The sequence below is a fragment of the Phyllobates terribilis genome, unplaced genomic scaffold (genome assembly GCF_046119375.1).
Source record: "Phyllobates terribilis strain yellow unplaced genomic scaffold, ASM4611937v1 Scaffold_124__1_contigs__length_5142088, whole genome shotgun sequence".
Taxonomy (NCBI): Eukaryota; Metazoa; Chordata; class Amphibia; order Anura; family Dendrobatidae; genus Phyllobates; species Phyllobates terribilis.
In genome coordinates this window covers 4,112,012-4,132,339 of record NW_027362884.1, presented here as the reverse complement: position 1 = coordinate 4,132,339, position 20,328 = coordinate 4,112,012, and the positions used below count along the sequence as shown (strand labels likewise).

Below are 20,328 nucleotides of genomic sequence, written 5' to 3'. Positions count from 1 at the left end.
GGCTGAATGTCGCTGAGAAGCTCACAGAGACCGCCATAAGCAACAGTTTAACAGAATGCCACAGACTAATCAACCAAACTTTTTGGGTTGGGTTCTCTTTTATAGTCTGCAGGCATTAAATGAAAGAAGTCAGTGTTCCAGCAGAAGGAGACAACGTTTCAGAAAAGGCATTGTAGCAAACCAAAAAAGAAATTTTAAGCGCAGCAGAGTAACCAGCGCACATACCTGTTAGCTCAGGTGAGTTTAAAAGGCTGCTGTTGATAACAAGGGCATTTGCTAAATAGATGGTGTGTGTGCAACAATATACTGAAAGGTCAATTATATTGTGCAGCTTATCTCACCACCTGTAGTTATTTAGGTGAAAGCTCCAAAATGCTTGCCTAATATGTCTGTTTATCCAAAAGGAAGTAAAAAGGGAGAGCTAGAAAGATAGCATTGCATCACATTACATGGCAATGCAATGCACAGTTGCTGAAGTTGAACCAAAATGAGCTTGTAATCTGGCTTCTGCAACTTTGAACATGAAAAATCCAATGAGGAGAAGAAAAGCAAAGCCAAAGAGTCCATCCCAAAATCCGACAAACAAGCAAAATGAACAAAAAACATTGAATTCAATTCTTTCTGATTTTAGAAACTGCATTAAAGAAGGGGTGCACCGGTCCTGGAGATACTGCAATACCAGGTCAATGCGTGGAGTGGACAGAGCAAGCTCTTTTTCCATCTCCCTGTTCTAAAAATCCATTTAATATATGGTCCCCAGATAGGGGACGTATCAGATATTAAACTGATAAGAACAGATACTACACTTGATCTTAGCCAAAAGGCCGAGAAGCGATAACCAGAATTGGTTTCAAACTACGGAGCCACCCAAGGATCCTGAAAAGTCCATTTGTGGAGATGAGCTCCTGGACTCCCGTTAAGAAGACATGTTGTCAACCTCTAGATCCCTTACATGCCTGCACTTTTCGGCTTGCTGCTGCTGCAATCCACGCGTTTTAGATCTGCATAACTCCACCTCTTTAAACACAGCACCTTCACCCCCTGCTGTTCCCACCCGCCTCAACACCGTTGGAAGGGAGGAGAACCAATTAAGGCGGGGGGTGGGGTGGAACGAGCAGCTGTCTACCCTTAGCAGGAGGGCTCCTGATTACATACCTCTCCTGCTGCTGCTGCTGCTGCTGGCTGTCCAGCAGCAGACTGAAGGTGGCTGCTGCTGTGCACAGGTATATAAAGGCTCAGAGCCTATTATGACACGCGCAGCCAGCGTTCCATTGCCACATTCCATCTACTGCAGGCAGGATACCTGGCTGGCTGAATGTCGCTGAGAAGCTCACAGAGACCGCCATAAGCAACAGTTTAACAGAATGCCACAGACTAATCAACCAAACTTTTTGGGTTGGGTTCTCTTTTATAGTCTGCAGGCATTAAATGAAAGAAGTCAGTGTTCCAGCAGAAGGAGACAACGTTTCAGAAAAGGCATTGTAGCAAACCAAAAAAGAAATTTTAAGCGCAGCAGAGTAACCAGCGCACATACCTGTTAGCTCAGGTGAGTTTAAAAGGCTGCTGTTGATAACAAGGGCATTTGCTAAATAGATGGTGTGTGTGCAACAATATACTGAAAGGTCAATTATATTGTGCAGCTTATCTCACCACCTGTAGTTATTTAGGTGAAAGCTCCAAAATGCTTGCCTAATATGTCTGTTTATCCAAAAGGAAGTAAAAAGGGAGAGCTAGAAAGATAGCATTGCATCACATTACATGGCAATGCAATGCACAGTTGCTGAAGTTGAACCAAAATGAGCTTGTAATCTGGCTTCTGCAACTTTGAACATGAAAAATCCAATGAGGAGAAGAAAAGCAAAGCCAAAGAGTCCATCCCAAAATCCGACAAACAAGCAAAATGAACAAAAAACATTGAATTCAATTCTTTCTGATTTTAGAAACTGCATTAAAGAAGGGGTGCACCGGTCCTGGAGATACTGCAATACCAGGTCAATGCGTGGAGTGGACAGAGCAAGCTCTTTTTCCATCTCCCTGTTCTAAAAATCCATTTAATATATGGTCCCCAGATAGGGGACGTATCAGATATTAAACTGATAAGAACAGATACTACACTTGATCTTAGCCAAAAGGCCGAGAAGCGATAACCAGAATTGGTTTCAAACTACGGAGCCACCCAAGGATCCTGAAAAGTCCATTTGTGGAGATGAGCTCCTGGACTCCCGTTAAGAAGACATGTTGTCAACCTCTAGATCCCTTACATGCCTGCACTTTTCGGCTTGCTGCTGCTGCAATCCACGCGTTTTAGATCTGCATAACTCCACCTCTTTAAACACAGCACCTTCACCCCCTGCTGTTCCCACCCGCCTCAACACCGTTGGAAGGGAGGAGAACCAATTAAGGCGGGGGGTGGGGTGGAACGAGCAGCTGTCTACCCTTAGCAGGAGGGCTCCTGATTACATACCTCTCCTGCTGCTGCTGCTGCTGGCTGTCCAGCAGCAGACTGAAGGTGGCTGCTGCTGTGCACAGGTATATAAAGGCTCAGAGCCTATTATGACACGCGCAGCCAGCGTTCCATTGCCACATTCCATCTACTGCAGGCAGGATACCTGGCTGGCTGAATGTCGCTGAGAAGCTCACAGAGACCGCCATAAGCAACAGTTTAACAGAATGCCACAGACTAATCAACCAAACTTTTTGGGTTGGGTTCTCTTTTATAGTCTGCAGGCATTAAATGAAAGAAGTCAGTGTTCCAGCAGAAGGAGACAACGTTTCAGAAAAGGCATTGTAGCAAACCAAAAAAGAAATTTTAAGCGCAGCAGAGTAACCAGCGCACATACCTGTTAGCTCAGGTGAGTTTAAAAGGCTGCTGTTGATAACAAGGGCATTTGCTAAATAGATGGTGTGTGTGCAACAATATACTGAAAGGTCAATTATATTGTGCAGCTTATCTCACCACCTGTAGTTATTTAGGTGAAAGCTCCAAAATGCTTGCCTAATATGTCTGTTTATCCAAAAGGAAGTAAAAAGGGAGAGCTAGAAAGATAGCATTGCATCACATTACATGGCAATGCAATGCACAGTTGCTGAAGTTGAACCAAAATGAGCTTGTAATCTGGCTTCTGCAACTTTGAACATGAAAAATCCAATGAGGAGAAGAAAAGCAAAGCCAAAGAGTCCATCCCAAAATCCGACAAACAAGCAAAATGAACAAAAAACATTGAATTCAATTCTTTCTGATTTTAGAAACTGCATTAAAGAAGGGGTGCACCGGTCCTGGAGATACTGCAATACCAGGTCAATGCGTGGAGTGGACAGAGCAAGCTCTTTTTCCATCTCCCTGTTCTAAAAATCCATTTAATATATGGTCCCCAGATAGGGGACGTATCAGATATTAAACTGATAAGAACAGATACTACACTTGATCTTAGCCAAAAGGCCGAGAAGCGATAACCAGAATTGGTTTCAAACTACGGAGCCACCCAAGGATCCTGAAAAGTCCATTTGTGGAGATGAGCTCCTGGACTCCCGTTAAGAAGACATGTTGTCAACCTCTAGATCCCTTACATGCCTGCACTTTTCGGCTTGCTGCTGCTGCAATCCACGCGTTTTAGATCTGCATAACTCCACCTCTTTAAACACAGCACCTTCACCCCCTGCTGTTCCCACCCGCCTCAACACCGTTGGAAGGGAGGAGAACCAATTAAGGCGGGGGGTGGGGTGGAACGAGCAGCTGTCTACCCTTAGCAGGAGGGCTCCTGATTACATACCTCTCCTGCTGCTGCTGCTGCTGGCTGTCCAGCAGCAGACTGAAGGTGGCTGCTGCTGTGCACAGGTATATAAAGGCTCAGAGCCTATTATGACACGCGCAGCCAGCGTTCCATTGCCACATTCCATCTACTGCAGGCAGGATACCTGGCTGGCTGAATGTCGCTGAGAAGCTCACAGAGACCGCCATAAGCAACAGTTTAACAGAATGCCACAGACTAATCAACCAAACTTTTTGGGTTGGGTTCTCTTTTATAGTCTGCAGGCATTAAATGAAAGAAGTCAGTGTTCCAGCAGAAGGAGACAACGTTTCAGAAAAGGCATTGTAGCAAACCAAAAAAGAAATTTTAAGCGCAGCAGAGTAACCAGCGCACATACCTGTTAGCTCAGGTGAGTTTAAAAGGCTGCTGTTGATAACAAGGGCATTTGCTAAATAGATGGTGTGTGTGCAACAATATACTGAAAGGTCAATTATATTGTGCAGCTTATCTCACCACCTGTAGTTATTTAGGTGAAAGCTCCAAAATGCTTGCCTAATATGTCTGTTTATCCAAAAGGAAGTAAAAAGGGAGAGCTAGAAAGATAGCATTGCATCACATTACATGGCAATGCAATGCACAGTTGCTGAAGTTGAACCAAAATGAGCTTGTAATCTGGCTTCTGCAACTTTGAACATGAAAAATCCAATGAGGAGAAGAAAAGCAAAGCCAAAGAGTCCATCCCAAAATCCGACAAACAAGCAAAATGAACAAAAAACATTGAATTCAATTCTTTCTGATTTTAGAAACTGCATTAAAGAAGGGGTGCACCGGTCCTGGAGATACTGCAATACCAGGTCAATGCGTGGAGTGGACAGAGCAAGCTCTTTTTCCATCTCCCTGTTCTAAAAATCCATTTAATATATGGTCCCCAGATAGGGGACGTATCAGATATTAAACTGATAAGAACAGATACTACACTTGATCTTAGCCAAAAGGCCGAGAAGCGATAACCAGAATTGGTTTCAAACTACGGAGCCACCCAAGGATCCTGAAAAGTCCATTTGTGGAGATGAGCTCCTGGACTCCCGTTAAGAAGACATGTTGTCAACCTCTAGATCCCTTACATGCCTGCACTTTTCGGCTTGCTGCTGCTGCAATCCACGCGTTTTAGATCTGCATAACTCCACCTCTTTAAACACAGCACCTTCACCCCCTGCTGTTCCCACCCGCCTCAACACCGTTGGAAGGGAGGAGAACCAATTAAGGCGGGGGGTGGGGTGGAACGAGCAGCTGTCTACCCTTAGCAGGAGGGCTCCTGATTACATACCTCTCCTGCTGCTGCTGCTGCTGGCTGTCCAGCAGCAGACTGAAGGTGGCTGCTGCTGTGCACAGGTATATAAAGGCTCAGAGCCTATTATGACACGCGCAGCCAGCGTTCCATTGCCACATTCCATCTACTGCAGGCAGGATACCTGACTGGCTGAATGTCGCTGAGAAGCTCACAGAGACCGCCATAAGCAACAGTTTAACAGAATGCCACAGACTAATCAACCAAACTTTTTGGGTTGGGTTCTCTTTTATAGTCTGCAGGCATTAAATGAAAGAAGTCAGTGTTCCAGCAGAAGGAGACAACGTTTCAGAAAAGGCATTGTAGCAAACCAAAAAAGAAATTTTAAGCGCAGCAGAGTAACCAGCGCACATACCTGTTAGCTCAGGTGAGTTTAAAAGGCTGCTGTTGATAACAAGGGCATTTGCTAAATAGATGGTGTGTGTGCAACAATATACTGAAAGGTCAATTATATTGTGCAGCTTATCTCACCACCTGTAGTTATTTAGGTGAAAGCTCCAAAATGCTTGCCTAATATGTCTGTTTATCCAAAAGGAAGTAAAAAGGGAGAGCTAGAAAGATAGCATTGCATCACATTACATGGCAATGCAATGCACAGTTGCTGAAGTTGAACCAAAATGAGCTTGTAATCTGGCTTCTGCAACTTTGAACATGAAAAATCCAATGAGGAGAAGAAAAGCAAAGCCAAAGAGTCCATCCCAAAATCCGACAAACAAGCAAAATGAACAAAAAACATTGAATTCAATTCTTTCTGATTTTAGAAACTGCATTAAAGAAGGGGTGCACCGGTCCTGGAGATACTGCAATACCAGGTCAATGCGTGGAGTGGACAGAGCAAGCTCTTTTTCCATCTCCCTGTTCTAAAAATCCATTTAATATATGGTCCCCAGATAGGGGACGTATCAGATATTAAACTGATAAGAACAGATACTACACTTGATCTTAGCCAAAAGGCCGAGAAGCGATAACCAGAATTGGTTTCAAACTACGGAGCCACCCAAGGATCCTGAAAAGTCCATTTGTGGAGATGAGCTCCTGGACTCCCGTTAAGAAGACATGTTGTCAACCTCTAGATCCCTTACATGCCTGCACTTTTCGGCTTGCTGCTGCTGCAATCCACGCGTTTTAGATCTGCATAACTCCACCTCTTTAAACACAGCACCTTCACCCCCTGCTGTTCCCACCCGCCTCAACACCGTTGGAAGGGAGGAGAACCAATTAAGGCGGGGGGTGGGGTGGAACGAGCAGCTGTCTACCCTTAGCAGGAGGGCTCCTGATTACATACCTCTCCTGCTGCTGCTGCTGCTGGCTGTCCAGCAGCAGACTGAAGGTGGCTGCTGCTGTGCACAGGTATATAAAGGCTCAGAGCCTATTATGACACGCGCAGCCAGCGTTCCATTGCCACATTCCATCTACTGCAGGCAGGATACCTGGCTGGCTGAATGTCTCTGAGAAGCTCACAGAGACCGCCATAAGCAACAGTTTAACAGAATGCCACAGACTAATCAACCAAACTTTTTGGGTTGGGTTCTCTTTTATAGTCTGCAGGCATTAAATGAAAGAAGTCAGTGTTCCAGCAGAAGGAGACAACGTTTCAGAAAAGGCATTGTAGCAAACCAAAAAAGAAATTTTAAGCGCAGCAGAGTAACCAGCGCACATACCTGTTAGCTCAGGTGAGTTTAAAAGGCTGCTGTTGATAACAAGGGCATTTGCTAAATAGATGGTGTGTGTGCAACAATATACTGAAAGGTCAATTATATTGTGCAGCTTATCTCACCACCTGTAGTTATTTAGGTGAAAGCTCCAAAATGCTTGCCTAATATGTCTGTTTATCCAAAAGGAAGTAAAAAAGGAGAGCTAGAAAGATAGCATTGCATCACATTACATGGCAATGCAATGCACAGTTGCTGAAGTTGAACCAAAATGAGCTTGTAATCTGGCTTCTGCAACTTTGAACATGAAAAATCCAATGAGGAGAAGAAAAGCAAAGCCAAAGAGTCCATCCCAAAATCCGACAAACAAGCAAAATGAACAAAAAACATTGAATTCAATTCTTTCTGATTTTAGAAACTGCATTAAAGAAGGGGTGCACCGGTCCTGGAGATACTGCAATACCAGGTCAATGCGTGGAGTGGACAGAGCAAGCTCTTTTTCCATCTCCCTGTTCTAAAAATCCATTTAATATATGGTCCCCAGATAGGGGACGTATCAGATATTAAACTGATAAGAACAGATACTACACTTGATCTTAGCCAAAAGGCCGAGAAGCGATAACCAGAATTGGTTTCAAACTACGGAGCCACCCAAGGATCCTGAAAAGTCCATTTGTGGAGATGAGCTCCTGGACTCCCGTTAAGAAGACATGTTGTCAACCTCTAGATCCCTTACATGCCTGCACTTTTCGGCTTGCTGCTGCTGCAATCCACGCGTTTTAGATCTGCATAACTCCACCTCTTTAAACACAGCACCTTCACCCCCTGCTGTTCCCACCCGCTTCAACACCGTTGGAAGGGAGGAGAACCAATTAAGGCGGGGGGTGGGGTGGAACGAGCAGCTGTCTACCCTTAGCAGGAGGGCTCCTGATTACATACCTCTCCTGCTGCTGCTGCTGCTGGCTGTCCAGCAGCAGACTGAAGGTGGCTGCTGCTGTGCACAGGTATATAAAGGCTCAGAGCCTATTATGACACGCGCAGCCAGCGTTCCATTGCCACATTCCATCTACTGCAGGCAGGATACCTGGCTGGCTGAATGTCGCTGAGAAGCTCACAGAGACCGCCATAAGCAACAGTTTAACAGAATGCCACAGACTAATCAACCAAACTTTTTGGGTTGGGTTCTCTTTTATAGTCTGCAGGCATTAAATGAAAGAAGTCAGTGTTCCAGCAGAAGGAGACAACGTTTCAGAAAAGGCATTGTAGCAAACCAAAAAAGAAATTTTAAGCGCAGCAGAGTAACCAGCGCACATACCTGTTAGCTCAGGTGAGTTTAAAAGGCTGCTGTTGATAACAAGGGCATTTGCTAAATAGATGGTGTGTGTGCAACAATATACTGAAAGGTCAATTATATTGTGCAGCTTATCTCACCACCTGTAGTTATTTAGGTGAAAGCTCCAAAATGCTTGCCTAATATGTCTGTTTATCCAAAAGGAAGTAAAAAGGGAGAGCTAGAAAGATAGCATTGCATCACATTACATGGCAATGCAATGCACAGTTGCTGAAGTTGAACCAAAATGAGCTTGTAATCTGGCTTCTGCAACTTTGAACATGAAAAATCCAATGAGGAGAAGAAAAGCAAAGCCAAAGAGTCCATCCCAAAATCCGACAAACAAGCAAAATGAACAAAAAACATTGAATTCAATTCTTTCTGATTTTAGAAACTGCATTAAAGAAGGGGTGCACCGGTCCTGGAGATACTGCAATACCAGGTCAATGCGTGGAGTGGACAGAGCAAGCTCTTTTTCCATCTCCCTGTTCTAAAAATCCATTTAATATATGGTCCCCAGATAGGGGACGTATCAGATATTAAACTGATAAGAACAGATACTACACTTGATCTTAGCCAAAAGGCCGAGAAGCGATAACCAGAATTGGTTTCAAACTACGGAGCCACCCAAGGATCCTGAAAAGTCCATTTGTGGAGATGAGCTCCTGGACTCCCGTTAAGAAGACATGTTGTCAACCTCTAGATCCCTTACATGCCTGCACTTTTCGGCTTGCTGCTGCTGCAATCCACGCGTTTTAGATCTGCATAACTCCACCTCTTTAAACACAGCACCTTCACCCCCTGCTGTTCCCACCCGCCTCAACACCGTTGGAAGGGAGGAGAACCAATTAAGGCGGGGGGTGGGGTGGAACGAGCAGCTGTCTACCCTTAGCAGGAGGGCTCCTGATTACATACCTCTCCTGCTGCTGCTGCTGCTGGCTGTCCAGCAGCAGACTGAAGGTGGCTGCTGCTGTGCACAGGTATATAAAGGCTCAGAGCCTATTATGACACGCGCAGCCAGCGTTCCATTGCCACATTCCATCTACTGCAGGCAGGATACCTGGCTGGCTGAATGTCGCTGAGAAGCTCACAGAGACCGCCATAAGCAACAGTTTAACAGAATGCCACAGACTAATCAACCAAACTTTTTGGGTTGGGTTCTCTTTTATAGTCTGCAGGCATTAAATGAAAGAAGTCAGTGTTCCAGCAGAAGGAGACAACGTTTCAGAAAAGGCATTGTAGCAAACCAAAAAAGAAATTTTAAGCGCAGCAGAGTAACCAGCGCACATACCTGTTAGCTCAGGTGAGTTTAAAAGGCTGCTGTTGATAACAAGGGCATTTGCTAAATAGATGGTGTGTGTGCAACAATATACTGAAAGGTCAATTATATTGTGCAGCTTATCTCACCACCTGTAGTTATTTAGGTGAAAGCTCCAAAATGCTTGCCTAATATGTCTGTTTATCCAAAAGGAAGTAAAAAGGGAGAGCTAGAAAGATAGCATTGCATCACATTACATGGCAATGCAATGCACAGTTGCTGAAGTTGAACCAAAATGAGCTTGTAATCTGGCTTCTGCAACTTTGAACATGAAAAATCCAATGAGGAGAAGAAAAGCAAAGCCAAAGAGTCCATCCCAAAATCCGACAAACAAGCAAAATGAACAAAAAACATTGAATTCAATTCTTTCTGATTTTAGAAACTGCATTAAAGAAGGGGTGCACCGGTCCTGGAGATACTGCAATACCAGGTCAATGCGTGGAGTGGACAGAGCAAGCTCTTTTTCCATCTCCCTGTTCTAAAAATCCATTTAATATATGGTCCCCAGATAGGGGACGTATCAGATATTAAACTGATAAGAACAGATACTACACTTGATCTTAGCCAAAAGGCCGAGAAGCGATAACCAGAATTGGTTTCAAACTACGGAGCCACCCAAGGATCCTGAAAAGTCCATTTGTGGAGATGAGCTCCTGGACTCCCGTTAAGAAGACATGTTGTCAACCTCTAGATCCCTTACATGCCTGCACTTTTCGGCTTGCTGCTGCTGCAATCCACGCGTTTTAGATCTGCATAACTCCACCTCTTTAAACACAGCACCTTCACCCCCTGCTGTTCCCACCCGCCTCAACACCGTTGGAAGGGAGGAGAACCAATTAAGGCGGGGGGTGGGGTGGAACGAGCAGCTGTCTACCCTTAGCAGGAGGGCTCCTGATTACATACCTCTCCTGCTGCTGCTGCTGCTGGCTGTCCAGCAGCAGACTGAAGGTGGCTGCTGCTGTGCACAGGTATATAAAGGCTCAGAGCCTATTATGACACGCGCAGCCAGCGTTCCATTGCCACATTCCATCTACTGCAGGCAGGATACCTGGCTGGCTGAATGTCGCTGAGAAGCTCACAGAGACCGCCATAAGCAACAGTTTAACAGAATGCCACAGACTAATCAACCAAACTTTTTGGGTTGGGTTCTCTTTTATAGTCTGCAGGCATTAAATGAAAGAAGTCAGTGTTCCAGCAGAAGGAGACAACGTTTCAGAAAAGGCATTGTAGCAAACCAAAAAAGAAATTTTAAGCGCAGCAGAGTAACCAGCGCACATACCTGTTAGCTCAGGTGAGTTTAAAAGGCTGCTGTTGATAACAAGGGCATTTGCTAAATAGATGGTGTGTGTGCAACAATATACTGAAAGGTCAATTATATTGTGCAGCTTATCTCACCACCTGTAGTTATTTAGGTGAAAGCTCCAAAATGCTTGCCTAATATGTCTGTTTATCCAAAAGGAAGTAAAAAGGGAGAGCTAGAAAGATAGCATTGCATCACATTACATGGCAATGCAATGCACAGTTGCTGAAGTTGAACCAAAATGAGCTTGTAATCTGGCTTCTGCAACTTTGAACATGAAAAATCCAATGAGGAGAAGAAAAGCAAAGCCAAAGAGTCCATCCCAAAATCCGACAAACAAGCAAAATGAACAAAAAACATTGAATTCAATTCTTTCTGATTTTAGAAACTGCATTAAAGAAGGGGTGCACCGGTCCTGGAGATACTGCAATACCAGGTCAATGCGTGGAGTGGACAGAGCAAGCTCTTTTTCCATCTCCCTGTTCTAAAAATCCATTTAATATATGGTCCCCAGATAGGGGACGTATCAGATATTAAACTGATAAGAACAGATACTACACTTGATCTTAGCCAAAAGGCCGAGAAGCGATAACCAGAATTGGTTTCAAACTACGGAGCCACCCAAGGATCCTGAAAAGTCCATTTGTGGAGATGAGCTCCTGGACTCCCGTTAAGAAGACATGTTGTCAACCTCTAGATCCCTTACATGCCTGCACTTTTCGGCTTGCTGCTGCTGCAATCCACGCGTTTTAGATCTGCATAACTCCACCTCTTTAAACACAGCACCTTCACCCCCTGCTGTTCCCACCCGCCTCAACACCGTTGGAAGGGAGGAGAACCAATTAAGGCGGGGGGTGGGGTGGAACGAGCAGCTGTCTACCCTTAGCAGGAGGGCTCCTGATTACATACCTCTCCTGCTGCTGCTGCTGCTGCTGGCTGTCCAGCAGCAGACTGAAGGTGGCTGCTGCTGTGCACAGGTATATAAAGGCTCAGAGCCTATTATGACACGCGCAGCCAGCGTTCCATTGCCACATTCCATCTACTGCAGGCAGGATACCTGGCTGGCTGAATGTCGCTGAGAAGCTCACAGAGACCGCCATAAGCAACAGTTTAACAGAATGCCACAGACTAATCAACCAAACTTTTTGGGTTGGGTTCTCTTTTATAGTCTGCAGGCATTAAATGAAAGAAGTCAGTGTTCCAGCAGAAGGAGACAACGTTTCAGAAAAGGCATTGTAGCAAACCAAAAAAGAAATTTTAAGCGCAGCAGAGTAACCAGCGCACATACCTGTTAGCTCAGGTGAGTTTAAAAGGCTGCTGTTGATAACAAGGGCATTTGCTAAATAGATGGTGTGTGTGCAACAATATACTGAAAGGTCAATTATATTGTGCAGCTTATCTCACCACCTGTAGTTATTTAGGTGAAAGCTCCAAAATGCTTGCCTAATATGTCTGTTTATCCAAAAGGAAGTAAAAAGGGAGAGCTAGAAAGATAGCATTGCATCACATTACATGGCAATGCAATGCACAGTTGCTGAAGTTGAACCAAAATGAGCTTGTAATCTGGCTTCTGCAACTTTGAACATGAAAAATCCAATGAGGAGAAGAAAAGCAAAGCCAAAGAGTCCATCCCAAAATCCGACAAACAAGCAAAATGAACAAAAAACATTGAATTCAATTCTTTCTGATTTTAGAAACTGCATTAAAGAAGGGGTGCACCGGTCCTGGAGATACTGCAATACCAGGTCAATGCGTGGAGTGGACAGAGCAAGCTCTTTTTCCATCTCCCTGTTCTAAAAATCCATTTAATATATGGTCCCCAGATAGGGGACGTATCAGATATTAAACTGATAAGAACAGATACTACACTTGATCTTAGCCAAAAGGCCGAGAAGCGATAACCAGAATTGGTTTCAAACTACGGAGCCACCCAAGGATCCTGAAAAGTCCATTTGTGGAGATGAGCTCCTGGACTCCCGTTAAGAAGACATGTTGTCAACCTCTAGATCCCTTACATGCCTGCACTTTTCGGCTTGCTGCTGCTGCAATCCACGCGTTTTAGATCTGCATAACTCCACCTCTTTAAACACAGCACCTTCACCCCCTGCTGTTCCCACCCGCCTCAACACCGTTGGAAGGGAGGAGAACCAATTAAGGCGGGGGGTGGGGTGGAACGAGCAGCTGTCTACCCTTAGCAGGAGGGCTCCTGATTACATACCTCTCCTGCTGCTGCTGCTGCTGCTGGCTGTCCAGCAGCAGACTGAAGGTGGCTGCTGCTGTGCACAGGTATATAAACGCTCAGAGCCTATTATGACACGTGTAGCACCCTGAGGATTCGGCTGCTACAGGAGTATTGCACCTCAACCCAGAGGTGTGATATTCCACTCCCGGGCAAGGATGGAGAGTGGAACTGAGCTCGGTAGGCTGCATGCACTACACACATCCCATTTCCGGGGAACAGACCGACGGTACTCCCACTTAGAAATGTGCAGGTACGACCGAGTCTGTTCCTGGCTGGAGTGGGAGGGAGGTGGTACATCCCAAGTAGTGTAGGGGCAGATAGGGGGAGCAGCCTGGGTAAAGTTAGGAGCTCATTGGGTGCTGGTCACCTGAGCTCACACATAGAGGGTGTATATAAGGTGGGCACCAACTAAGAACAGGGTCAGATGCAGAGGATCAGATGCAGAGAGTCAGTCAGCTGCAGAGAACAAGTCAGATGCAGAGGATCAGATGCAGAGAGTCAGTCAGCTGCAGAGAACAAGTCAGGAGCAGAGGAGAGAAGAAAGACAAAGACCCAGAGTGAGAGAGGAGAAAAGAGAGAGACCCAGAGCACAGAAGAGAAGGACTCTGAGATCCCAACTAAAAGCACCGGGTGAAGAGTCGGCATTAGGGTACCGGAACCCAAGCTGGTGGGGGTAAAAACATTCCCCAGCCAGAGACCGGAGACCGTGGGCAGCGTCTGCCACGGTCACCCATCACATCCACCCCGAAGGCACACCACATGAAGGGTCAGGGAACCCAGGGCCAAGGGTGTCCCAACAGAAGGCCCGAGGGAGCTGGACCTAGGTGGATTACTGGTGGGGACGGCCAGAGAACGGGACAGAAAGAGAGCTCAGGGCCACGCTCCGGACTTGTTTGGGGGTTGGCTGGATCCAGGACCTGGTGGACGCAGCACGGCTCGGGTGGTCACTAGCAGCTGGAGTGACCAGTACAACATCTGCAGTAAGTAAACACCCTTAACTGCACAACCCGACTCTGTCTTCACTGCCGTCTGCACTACACCACCACAACCCCCATCCTCTGCGCCTGTCCCCTCTGAGGCTATACCCCTCCCGTTGGGGGTTATCCCACCAAGCTGCGCATCCACCATCAGCCTCAGCGGACCCTGCTGCAGCGGCGGCCACAGTGACCGCATCACAACGGGTGGCGTAGTCGACACAAAAGAACTCTTAATAACATCTGTAGGACTGCCACATAACACTGAGCTTGACGCCCTGGGCACGGGCCGGGTCACAGCCGCTCGGAGACTACAACCCCCCATCTGATCCGGTGCCGGGTATTCCCCTCAAATAGGAATATGTCCCAGGGGGCGCGTCAACTTTGGCGTAGTCGGCAGGATTACGTGCCCGCAGCACCCGGGTACTGCGTGCCTGAAGAAAAGTGCAAGTTTACCTCAGAAAGAAGTCTCCCGCCGGTTCCACGCCATCGGACTCCATCACCAGTCGTTTCCCGCCGATTGTCCGCCATTTCCAACTTGTTCCCGCCATCTGCAGAGTTTCCCGCCACTGGGCGACGCTTCCCGCCAAAACCGCAGATTTCCCGCCTTGGAAGAGCAGCGGACGCCATTATGGGCGTGCCAAAGGAGGGCAAGAGGCCACCTCCCATCGTGGGCCAGGACAGAAAATGGCGCCAAAAGTGGAAACCGCCCCCACCAACAGAGACTGTGATGCTGGAGGTGTCTGTCAGCGTGAAAGAACTACCCCTGGAGCTGACAGTCACCGAGTTGCCCCGGGACCGCCCTCGAAGTGGGAGGAGACGAAAGAAAAGAACGAAGATGGGTGCCGCCTGGAGCAGTCTGGAGCGAGCGCACCCGGAGGCAGGAAGTCTGGAGAGGAGTAGCAGAGAAGCTCACCCGGAGATGTCCAGAGAGCAGAGCAGCACCGGCCCGCTGGCCAGGAGCCTGCTGGAAGAAGAGCAGAGCAGCACCGACCCGTTGGTCAGGAGCCTGCTGGACACCACGACCCCACTAGGCCTAGTGGAGGTCCTTGCACAGCTCCCCCGAGACCGGGAGTGTGCGCAGACTGCCCTGGAGGGCCTCGCACGGAGGATGGCCCGGGTACAGCGCGAGATATTGGCGGAATGGAGCCGGGAGATGGCCCAGCAAGCTGAAACCAAGACGCAAGCTGAAACCAAGACCCGGAGCACGCCAGCCGAGATGAGGAAGGAGACTGCCTCTGAGGATGGCGCGGGAGGACCCAAGGCCGGAGACGGCGCCGAGGAGGGAGCCGAACGAGTGGAGGCAGGTAAAGGGGACGCCTATACCCCAAGCCGTGACACCGCTTACCTGCCCCAGCTCCCCGTCGCAGAGCCCGAAAGTCCCCCTGCTGTGCCCGAAAACGCCATGTCACCGACGCAGACTAGGCCCCAACCGGAAGCCGCCGCCGCGACCCCTGTGACGTCACACGCCTCGACCCCGAGCGTGACCAAGCAGGAAGTACCACCAGCCTGGTCGCAGGGCCTAGAATTCCCGGGCGCCGCAACACCAACAGCGCCCCCTACCTCTGCGGAGCCTCCGGCCTGGTCGCAAGGCCAGGTAGCCCAGGGCGCCGCCGTATTAACGGTGCCCTTCACCTTCCAGGTGCCCCAGGCCTGGCCGCAAGGCCTGGGCAACCCGGGCGCCACCACCACCGCGCCCGCACCCGTAAAACCAAGGGTGCCGCGTCTGGGAGAGGACTTGTTTGCCCAGCACACGTGGCCGGACGGGCAGCCTTTCATCTGGCCCCAGAAGTATTACGAACTGGAGCACCAGAGGAGGGTTGGGGCCATGTGTGCACCCCTGATTCCGGCTCCGAAGCCCGTAATAAGGATCTCGCCCCCGCTAGCGGAAGCACAGTTTGAGTGGGACCCCACCGGAGAAGATCTAATGGGGTTCACTCAGGAAACTAGGGCAGCTGCAGCAGAGCTTGCGGAGTGCTGCCGCCAACAGCTCGAGGAGTTTGCGAGGGAGCGGAGAGAGAGGCGGGTCCGGGAACAACAGGCCCAAATAAGGAGCGCCGAGCAAAAGAGCCGGACCAGGAGGGACCCCCGTGCAGCGCACAGTCCCCGTACCACCGGGACTGTAATCAAGTTTAACCAGCAGCACGGGTGGGGCTTCATCAGAGACAACAACACCCCCGGCGACGTCTTTGTCACGCGCAGAGACGTGGAGTCCCATCTGCCGGAGGGGCACAGAGGTCGTGACCTCTACATCGGAGACGAGGTCACCTTCACCCGGCACAAGTGTGCCAAAGGACCTTACGCCCTCCACGTACACCGCCTGACGGAGGAGGAGTTGCGGTGCGAGGAGGAGGAGCAAGAGGACCCGGACGGGTCTGAAGTAACAACCAGCTGTAAGCAAAGAGCAGGAGGAAGACGCCGTTGAGTGCGGCAGAGAAGTGATGTAAATAGTTACCCGACCGGGTACCAAAGAAACTGTTGATACTTATATATAGTCCCCGTTGGGACCAGCTGAGTGAACTGTTTACCCGTTAACCCCTTAATCCCACAGGCTGAGGACTGTGAGCAGCCATTCCCTTCCCTCTACCTGGCCGAGGACTGAGAGCGGCCAACTTCCCCTGTATATAGTTGCGCGTCCTAAAGCGCCCCCTACCGGTTTTATAGTAAAACCAGTTTTTCTAAGAGACTGTCGCACTTTTCCCGGACACACGTTGCACAGTGTCCGGAGGAGGAACCTGAAACAAGAGACGACGAGAATGTTTATATGAAAAGTTTTATATATATAATGTTTTATATGTTTTATTATGTTTATATGAAAAAAAAAAAATTTGTATGTTTTGGTGTTTTTGTCTTTACAGCCCGAGGACGTGCTGTGGTTTACCAGGGGGGAATGTAGCACCCTGAGGATTCGGCTGCTACAGGAGTATTGCACCTCAACCCAGAGGTGTGATATTCCACTCCCGGGCAAGGATGGAGAGTGGAACTGAGCTCGGTAGGCTGCATGCACTACACACATCCCATTTCCGGGGAACAGACCGACGGTACTCCCACTTAGAAATGTGCAGGTACGACCGAGTCTGTTCCTGGCTGGAGTGGGAGGGAGGTGGTACATCCCAAGTAGTGTAGGGGCAGATAGGGGGAGCAGCCTGGGTAAAGTTAGGAGCTCATTGGGTGCTGGTCACCTGAGCTCACACATAGAGGGTGTATATAAGGTGGGCACCAACTAAGAACAGGGTCAGATGCAGAGGATCAGATGCAGAGAGTCAGTCAGCTGCAGAGAACAAGTCAGATGCAGAGGATCAGATGCAGAGAGTCAGTCAGCTGCAGAGAACAAGTCAGGAGCAGAGGAGAGAAGAAAGACAAAGACCCAGAGTGAGAGAGGAGAAAAGAGAGAGACCCAGAGCACAGAAGAGAAGGACTCTGAGATCCCAACTAAAAGCACCGGGTGAAGAGTCGGCATCAGGGTACCGGAACCCAAGCTGGTGGGGGTAAAAACATTCCCCAGCCAGAGACCGGAGACCGTGGGCAGCGTCTGCCACGGTCACCCATCACATCCACCCCGAAGGCACACCACATGAAGGGTCAGGGAACCCAGGGCCAAGGGTGTCCCAACAGAAGGCCCGAGGGAGCTGGACCTAGGTGGATTACTGGTGGGGACGGCCAGAGAACGGGACAGAAAGAGAGCTCAGGGCCACGCTCCGGACTTGTTTGGGGGTTGGCTGGATCCAGGACCTGGTGGACGCAGCACGGCTCGGGTGGTCACTAGCAGCTGGAGTGACCAGTACAACATCTGCAGTAAGTAAACACCCTTAACTGCACAACCCGACTCTGTCTTCACTGCCGTCTGCACTACACCACCACAACCCCCATCCTCTGCGCCTGTCCCCTCTGAGGCTATACCCCTCCCGTTGGGGGTTATCCCACCAAGCTGCGCATCCACCATCAGCCTCAGCGGACCCTGCTGCAGCGGCGGCCACAGTGACCGCATCACAACGGGTGGCGTAGTCGACACAAAAGAACTCTTAATAACATCTGTAGGACTGCCACATAACACTGAGCTTGACGCCCTGGGCACGGGCCGGGTCACAGCCGCTCGGAGACTACAACCCCCCATCTGATCCGGTGCCGGGTATTCCCCTCAAATAGGAATATGTCCCAGGGGGCGCGTCAACACGCGCAGCCAGCATTCCATTGCCACATTCCATCTACTGCAGGCAGGATACCTGGCTGGCTGAATGTCGCTGAGAAGCTCACAGAGACCGCCATAAGCAACAGTTTAACAGAATGCCACAGACTAATCAACCAAACTTTTTGGGTTGGGTTCTCTTTTATAGTCTGCAGGCATTAAATGAAAGAAGTCAGTGTTCCAGCAGAAGGAGACAACGTTTCAGAAAAGGCATTGTAGCAAACCAAAAAAGAAATTTTAAGCGCAGCAGAGTAACCAGCGCACATACCTGTTAGCTCAGGTGAGTTTAAAAGGCTGCTGTTGATAACAAGGGCATTTGCTAAATAGATGGTGTGTGTGCAACAATATACTGAAAGGTCAATTATATTGTGCAGCTTATCTCACCACCTGTAGTTATTTAGGTGAAAGCTCCAAAATGCTTGCCTAATATGTCTGTTTATCCAAAAGGAAGTAAAAAGGGAGAGCTAGAAAGATAGCATTGCATCACATTACATGGCAATGCAATGCACAGTTGCTGAAGTTGAACCAAAATGAGCTTGTAATCTGGCTTCTGCAACTTTGAACATGAAAAATCCAATGAGGAGAAGAAAAGCAAAGCCAAAGAGTCCATCCCAAAATCCGACAAACAAGCAAAATGAACAAAAAACATTGAATTCAATTCTTTCTGATTTTAGAAACTGCATTAAAGAAGGGGTGCACCGGTCCTGGAGATACTGCAATACCAGGTCAATGCGTGGAGTGGACAGAGCAAGCTCTTTTTCCATCTCCCTGTTCTAAAAATCCATTTAATATATGGTCCCCAGATAGGGGACGTATCAGATATTAAACTGATAAGAACAGATACTACACTTGATCTTAGCCAAAAGGCCGAGAAGCGATAACCAGAATTGGTTTCAAACTACGGAGCCACCCAAGGATCCTGAAAAGTCCATTTGTGGAGATGAGCTCCTGGACTCCCGTTAAGAAGACATGTTGTCAACCTCTAGATCCCTTACATGCCTGCACTTTTCGGCTTGCTGCTGCTGCAATCCACGCGTTTTAGATCTGCATAACTCCACCTCTTTAAACACAGCACCTTCACCCCCTGCTGTTCCCACCCGCCTCAACACCGTTGGAAGGGAGGAGAACCAATTAAGGCGGGGGGTGGGGTGGAACGAGCAGCTGTCTACCCTTAGCAGGAGGGCTCCTGATTACATACCTCTCCTGCTGCTGCTGCTGCTGCTGGCTGTCCAGCAGCAGACTGAAGGTGGCTGCTGCTGTGCACAGGTATATAAAGGCTCAGAGCCTATTATGACACGCGCAGCCAGCGTTCCATTGCCACATTCCATCTACTGCAGGCAGGATACCTGGCTGGCTGAATGTCGCTGAGAAGCTCACAGAGACCGCCATAAGCAACAGTTTAACAGAATGCCACAGACTAATCAACCAAACTTTTTGGGTTGGGTTCTCTTTTATAGTCTGCAGGCATTAAATGAAAGAAGTCAGTGTTCCAGCAGAAGGAGACAACGTTTCAGAAAAGGCATTGTAGCAAACCAAAAAAGAAATTTTAAGCGCAGCAGAGTAACCAGCGCACATACCTGTTAGCTCAGGTGAGTTTAAAAGGCTGCTGTTGATAACAAGGGCATTTGCTAAATAGATGGTGTGTGTGCAACAATATACTGAAAGGTCAATTATATTGTGCAGCTTATCTCACCACCTGTAGTTATTTAGGTGAAAGCTCCAAAATGCTTGCCTAATATGTCTGTTTATCCAAAAGGAAGTAAAAAGGGAGAGCTAGAAAGATAGCATTGCATCACATTACATGGCAATGCAATGCACAGTTGCTGAAGTTGAACCAAAATGAGCTTGTAATCTGGCTTCTGCAACTTTGAACATGAAAAATCCAATGAGGAGAAGAAAAGCAAAGCCAAAGAGTCCATCCCAAAATCCGACAAACAAGCAAAATGAACAAAAAACATTGAATTCAATTCTTTCTGATTTTAGAAACTGCATTAAAGAAGGGGTGCACCGGTCCTGGAGATACTGCAATACCAGGTCAATGCGTGGAGTGGACAGAGCAAGCTCTTTTTCCATCTCCCTGTTCTAAAAATCCATTTAATATATGGTCCCCAGATAGGGGACGTATCAGATATTAAACTGATAAGAACAGATACTACACTTGATCTTAGCCAAAAGGCCGAGAAGCGATAACCAGAATTGGTTTCAAACTACGGAGCCACCCAAGGATCC

At 48.1% G+C, this 20,328-nt stretch overlaps 12 non-coding genes across 12 annotated transcripts; all 12 read right to left on the bottom strand.

The window, feature by feature from the left end:
• Positions 1–645: 645 nt before the first annotated feature.
• On the bottom strand, positions 646–836 carry LOC141203660 (U2 spliceosomal RNA). Its single transcript, XR_012274691.1, has one exon. It is a non-coding gene; the product is annotated as a U2 spliceosomal RNA (small nuclear RNA).
• A 1,118-nt stretch (positions 837–1,954) lies between these two features.
• On the bottom strand, positions 1,955–2,145 carry LOC141203659 (U2 spliceosomal RNA). Its single transcript, XR_012274690.1, has one exon. It is a non-coding gene; the product is annotated as a U2 spliceosomal RNA (small nuclear RNA).
• Positions 2,146–3,260: 1,115 nt separating this feature from the next.
• On the bottom strand, positions 3,261–3,451 carry LOC141203658 (U2 spliceosomal RNA). The gene has a single exon (XR_012274689.1). It is a non-coding gene; the product is annotated as a U2 spliceosomal RNA (small nuclear RNA).
• Positions 3,452–4,566: 1,115 nt separating this feature from the next.
• On the bottom strand, positions 4,567–4,757 carry LOC141203657 (U2 spliceosomal RNA). The gene has a single exon (XR_012274688.1). It is a non-coding gene; the product is annotated as a U2 spliceosomal RNA (small nuclear RNA).
• Positions 4,758–5,872: 1,115 nt separating this feature from the next.
• On the bottom strand, positions 5,873–6,063 carry LOC141203656 (U2 spliceosomal RNA). The gene has a single exon (XR_012274687.1). It is a non-coding gene; the product is annotated as a U2 spliceosomal RNA (small nuclear RNA).
• Positions 6,064–7,178: 1,115 nt separating this feature from the next.
• LOC141203653 (U2 spliceosomal RNA) lies at positions 7,179–7,369 on the bottom strand. The gene has a single exon (XR_012274685.1). It is a non-coding gene; the product is annotated as a U2 spliceosomal RNA (small nuclear RNA).
• A 1,115-nt stretch (positions 7,370–8,484) lies between these two features.
• On the bottom strand, positions 8,485–8,675 carry LOC141203652 (U2 spliceosomal RNA). The gene has a single exon (XR_012274684.1). It is a non-coding gene; the product is annotated as a U2 spliceosomal RNA (small nuclear RNA).
• Positions 8,676–9,790: 1,115 nt separating this feature from the next.
• On the bottom strand, positions 9,791–9,981 carry LOC141203651 (U2 spliceosomal RNA). Its single transcript, XR_012274683.1, has one exon. It is a non-coding gene; the product is annotated as a U2 spliceosomal RNA (small nuclear RNA).
• A 1,115-nt stretch (positions 9,982–11,096) lies between these two features.
• LOC141203650 (U2 spliceosomal RNA) lies at positions 11,097–11,287 on the bottom strand. Its single transcript, XR_012274682.1, has one exon. It is a non-coding gene; the product is annotated as a U2 spliceosomal RNA (small nuclear RNA).
• Positions 11,288–12,405: 1,118 nt separating this feature from the next.
• Positions 12,406–12,596, bottom strand: LOC141203649 (U2 spliceosomal RNA). The gene has a single exon (XR_012274681.1). It is a non-coding gene; the product is annotated as a U2 spliceosomal RNA (small nuclear RNA).
• A 6,191-nt stretch (positions 12,597–18,787) lies between these two features.
• LOC141203648 (U2 spliceosomal RNA) lies at positions 18,788–18,978 on the bottom strand. The gene has a single exon (XR_012274680.1). It is a non-coding gene; the product is annotated as a U2 spliceosomal RNA (small nuclear RNA).
• Positions 18,979–20,096: 1,118 nt separating this feature from the next.
• LOC141203647 (U2 spliceosomal RNA) lies at positions 20,097–20,287 on the bottom strand. Its single transcript, XR_012274679.1, has one exon. It is a non-coding gene; the product is annotated as a U2 spliceosomal RNA (small nuclear RNA).
• Positions 20,288–20,328: the final 41 nt, after the last annotated feature.